Genomic DNA, 6,000 nt, shown 5'->3' on the forward strand with positions numbered 1-6,000 from the left:
TCGGAGAGGTCATGGAGAACCTATAAGGTTAAGGAATACTTTTAACAAGTGTTAAGCAAGTCTAAAGGTTCCGGGATCAAGTGAATTGAAGAAATTAAGTTTGTCGAAATTTTGGAAAAACATGGCAGAATTTTAGACAGGAAATTCTGGTCCAAATTGAGAGAGGTCTATCTCCTATAATATGATGAGTTATGGAATGCATGACCTAGGTAAATTGAAGTTCAGTGAGTCACATGACATGAATACTAAAGGTATTTACCTTGAAGTCTATCTACTTGCTCTTCAAACAAGTGAGGATATCTGGATTTCATGTCTTCTTCGGCTTCCCATGTAGCCTCTTCAACTTTCTGGCTCCTCCATAAGACCTTTACCGAGGCTACTTCCTTAGTTCTCAACTTGGGAACTTGACGATCAAGAATGGCTACGGGGATCTCCTCATAAGTCAACCCTTCCTTAACTGTTATAGTATCAGCAGGAATAACCAACGATGGGTCTCCTACACACTTCCTCAACATGGACACATGAAACACGGGATGTACGGCTGCCAAATCTTGTGGCAACTCAAGTTTATAAGCCACTAGACCGACCTTTCGTAGAATTCTGTAAGGTCCAATATATCTGGGACTTAGCTTCCCTTTCTTCCCAAATCTCATAACACCCTTCATGGGTGAGACTTTAAGGAACACCTAATCATCAACTGAAAATTCTAAGTCCCTTCGCCTCACATCTGTATAAGACTTCTGGCAACTCTGAGCCGTTTTCAAACGCTCCTGTATTAACTTGAATTTCTCCATAGCCTGATAACCAAATCTGGTCCTAACAACTCTGCTTCACCAACTTCGAACCAACCAATTGGTGATTTACACCTTCGCCCATACAGAGCTTTAAACGGTGCCATCCCAATGCTAGCATGATAACTGTTATTATAGGAAAACTCAATAAGAGGCAAGTGATCATCCCAATTACCTTTGAAGTCCAAGACGCATGCTCCTAACATGCCCTTCAGAGTCTGAATAGTACGTTCTGCCTGGCCATTTGTCTGCGAATGAAAAGCTGTGCTGAGGTTCACTTTGGTACCCAATCCTTTCTGAAAGGATTTCCAGAAGTTTGCTGTGAATTGAGCACCACGATCTGAAATAATGGACACTGGTGTCCCATGCAATCTGACAATCTCATTAACATACAGCTTGGCATAATCCTCTGCTGAATCTGTGGTCTTGACTGGCAAAAAGTGCGCCGACTTAGTAAGTCTGTCAACGATTACCCAAATAGAGTCATGTCTCCTAGCTGAATGAGGTAGACCTGATACAAAATCCATATTGATCATTTCCCATTTCCAGACAGAAATATCAATATTCTGAGCTAAGCCACCAGGCCTCTGGTGTTCGTCTTTCACTTGCTGACAATTCGGACGCTTAGCTACAAAATCTGCTACATTCCTTTTCATATCATTCCACCAATAGATCTCCTTAAGATCATGGTAAATCTTAGTGGAACCTGGGTGAATAGAATACCTGGAGTTGTGAGCTTCTGACATGATTCGCTCTCTGAGCCCATCTACATCTGGAACACATAATCTGCCTCAGTACCTAAAGGTACCATCATCTCCCCCTTGTTCCAAAATAGTCATCTTATGCTTATGAATCCCTTCTTTCAGCTGCAACAAGTAGGGATCATTAAACTGTTTCTCCTTGACTTCAACGACTAAAGAGGAAAGAGCCCTATTCTGAACAACCACACTACCATCCTCGGAGTCCAAAAGTCGAACTCCAAGATCGTCCAAATGGTGAACTTCCTTTGTCATAACTCTCTTATCCACGTCCACGAGGGCTAAACTTCCCATAGAATGCCGACTAAGAGCATCAGCTACAACATTCGCTTTCCCCAGATGATAAAGAATATCCACATCGTAATCTTTAAGCAATTCGAGCCATCTCCTTTGCCTAAGATTCAGCTCTCTTTGCTTGAAGATATACTGTAGGCTTTTATGATCTGTGAAAATATCAACATGCACTCTATACAAATAATGACACCACATCTTAAGTGCAAAAACTACAGCTGCCAACTCTAGGTCATGAGTCGGATAATTCTTTTCGTGAACCTTGAGCTGACGAGATGCATAAGCTACAACCTTGCCATGCCGCATTAAGACACATCCGAGACCAACTCCCGAAGCATCACAATAAACTATGAACCCTTCGGTTCCCTCTGGTAGCGTCAAAACTGGAGCAGAAGTCAATCTCTTCTTCAACTCTTTAAAGCTTCGCTCACAAGAATCTGACCATTAAAACTTAACTTTCTTTTGAGTCAACTTAGTCAACAGTGCAGAGATAGAAGAAAATCCTTCTACGAAGCTTCGATAATAGCCAGCCAGACCCAAGAAATTTCTTATATCAGAAACTGAGGTGGGTCTGGGCCAACTCCTTACGGCATCAATCTTCTGAGAATCAACTTTAACACCTTCACCTGAGATCACATGGCCTAAGAATGCCACTGACTTCAGCCAAAACTCAAACTTCGAGAATTTTGCAAAAGGTTCGCGATCTTTAAGAGTCTGCAACACTATTCTGAGATGTTCTGCATGATCAGCCTCATTACGGGAATACACCAAAATATCATCAATGAAGACAATGACGAATAAGTCGAGATAAGGCTTGAAGACCCTGTTCATAAGATCCATGAAAGCAGCTGGCGCATTTGTCAACCCAAATGACATAACAAGAAATTCAAAATGGCCATAACGAGTTCTGAAAGCGGTTTTCGGAATATCAACTTCCTTAACCTTTAACTGATGTTAGCCTGATCTGAGGTCAATCTTGGAATAACATTGGCCACCCTGCAGTTGATCAAATAATTCATCTATTCTAGGAAGACGGTACCTGTTCTTTATGGTGACCTTGTTCAGCTGACGGTAGTCTATACACATGCGTAATGAACCATCCTTCTTTCGGACAAATAAGACTGGTGCACCCCAAGGCGAAACACTGGCCTAATAAACCCCTTTATCAAGAAGATCTTTCAACTGGGCTTTTAACTCTTTTAACTATGCTGGAGCCATTCTGTATGGCGGAATAGATATCGGCTGAGTATCGGGAAGTAGATCAATTCCAAATTCAATCTCCCTGTCAGGAGGGACTCCTGGAAGATCTTCGGGGAAGACTTCTGGAAATTCATTTATAACTGGGACATATTGAAGAGTTGGAATCTGGGCATCTGAATCCTTGACTCGAACTAGGTGGTAGATATAACCTTTGAAAATTATTTTTCTGGCTTTTAGGTAAGAAATGAATCTACCCCTGGGTACTACTGAATTTCCCTCCCATTCTATGAGTGGCTCATTAGGAAACTCGAATATTACCACCTTAGTTCTACAACATACTGTGGCATAACATGAAGCTAACCAGTCCATTCCCATGATCACATCAAAGTCTACCATTTCTAATTCCGCTAAATCAGCTATGGTTCTACGGTGATAGACTAAAACTGGGCAACCCCTCTAAATATGTCTAGCTATGACTGATTCCCCAACTGGGGTGGACACCTCAAAGGGTTCATACAATTTTTCAGGTTCAATACCAAACGTTTTAGCAACAAAGGGGGTTACATAAGATAAGGTGGATCCGGGGTCAATGAGGGCATATACCTCAAAGGTGAAAACTGTGAGGGTACCTGTGACAACATCTGCTCTAGCCTCTGTATCCTGACGACCTGTTAATGCATACAAACGGTTCTGACCATCGCCTGTATTGTCGGACCTTGCCGTTCCATACCCCTGCTGGGCCTGATTGTGACGAGGAGTTACTGAATTTATGGACTATGTCACATTACCTCCAATACCCTGTCTGGCTGATGGACAGTCTTTTTGAAAATGACCCTTCTGACCACATCTAAAACAGGAATCAATACCCACACGACACTCACCTGAGTGTCTCTTGTTACACTTGCCGCATATGGGATGAGTATAAGTCGACTGACCCACACTAGCCTGAGAGTAAGAACTTGATGGCCTGAAATTCTGCTTCTTATCATTACGGAGCTTGGGAAGTGGGGCACTTGCTGTGGACGGAGCAGGTCCTGCTGACCTGTGCTTAGATAATTTCCTATTACCATTCCCGCTGAACTGTCCGGTAGACTTGACTCTCTTGTTGAACTCCTTGTCTTCCTCTTTCTGCAAGGCTTCTTCCTTCTTTAGCCTTGTCTCATTGCCCTATACGAAAGCAACCATCTTGGAGATGGTTATTCCCCCATTCTGTGCAACAATGTTGGCCCTATCATACAAATAGGAATCAAGTCCTCCAACAAACCTCCTCACTCTTGCCCTCATATCCGGTACCAAATGTGGAGCATGCATAGCCAGACTGACAAATTCTAGATAGTAGTCCTGAACTGACCTGCCATTCTGCTTAAGCTTCAAAAATTGCTCAGCCTTAGCCTCTCTGACTTCTATTGGCATGAAGTGGTCCAGAAATGCTCTTGTAAATTCATCCCATGTAGCATCAAGTGCATCCTCACCTCGGGATAATTCCCAATATTCATACCAAGTGTTAGCAATGCCCTATAGCTGATGAGCTCCAAAAGTAGCTTCTTCGGTTTCTATAACTGTCATAATCCTGAAGATATTTTGGAGAGCATCAATGTAGTCCTGAGGGTCCTCATCTTTCTTTGTCCCCGTAAAGACTGGGGGATTCATCCTGAGAAAGTCCTTAGTCTTAGAAGACTCTCTATTACCTCCTGAACTTGACCCAGATTTGTGACGTTGGGCTTGAGCTGCTACCAGCTGTGTGAGCATGTTGATAGCACTCCTAACATCCCCATCTGAAGCACTAGGAGGTGTAACGGTAGGGGTGGTTGGAGCTGTTGCTTGAGTCGGAATGGTCTCTTTGTGAGCTGCTTCCGCGGTAGCCCTTTGGCTGGTGGCTTGTTTCACTTCTTGTAGTTTCTTTTGTAAGGCATTTTCTGAAAACACGTACACGCACAAATTAGGAAGCCATCCTAAAAATACTGCTCTAACTGCACAATCTAGAATATGAAAGAAGTGAGACAATCCTGAATGTCTTGGTGGTCAACTATTTATATGTATAGGGCCCTCACACATATAAAAGTGACCCCACTGGACACGGTTTTATAGACTCCCTAAATACACTTGAACCTAGGCTCTGATACCAAGCTTTGTCACGCCCCGAACCATGGCCTGGGCGAAACACGACACTCGGTGCCTTGCTGCACGTGACCGAGCGAACCACATGGCTTGCTGAACTATCATGAGGCATACATGAGCGGAAATATAACGTGAATGCATGATGAGCCTTTATAAAACGTGGTAAGTCATAATACTTAATAAAAATACTTGTTTAAACATGAGTGCGGAAATAACATGAATGAGCTAAAATGGCTATACGACTCTGAATGTTTGACATAGCATAACTGACTTGTCTAGTCTATGAAACCTCTAGCATGAGTCTGACCATAAAACGTACTTGATGGGACAAGGCCCCCAGCATACCTTTAGATGCAAAACTAAATAAAGAAAGACAATGTCTGAACCCCGAAAGAGATGGGGCTCACCAATAAGCTGGTACGTGTAAATCCTAATGAGCAGAAGCGTCGTCCTGTAAATTCGTACCTGCATCGTGAAATGCAGGCTCCCGGGCAATAAAAGGGGACGTCAGCACATTGAATGTACTGGTATGTTAAACAACCGAAAGAAATAACATGGGACATGGAATAACATGATAAGAACTGAAACTGAAAACCTGGACATGAACATGAGCATGAGTACATATGTATATATATAACATAAGTAAAAACATGATAAGTAGGGAGAGAATTTCATAAAACGACATGTGATATCACCACGTGGAGTCTGGTACCGCGCCGGACCAGTAGAGCCCCTATACCTTGCCAGGGTATAAGGTGGTAACATGCCTGATGGATCCATTCAGTGTAAAATTAAGGTATCGTCCTAACTGGGCGGAGCGATCCTTGTCTTATGGTGGCTAC

This window comes from Lycium barbarum, chromosome 5 (assembly GCF_019175385.1).
Source record: "Lycium barbarum isolate Lr01 chromosome 5, ASM1917538v2, whole genome shotgun sequence".
Classification (NCBI taxonomy): domain Eukaryota; kingdom Viridiplantae; phylum Streptophyta; class Magnoliopsida; order Solanales; family Solanaceae; genus Lycium; species Lycium barbarum.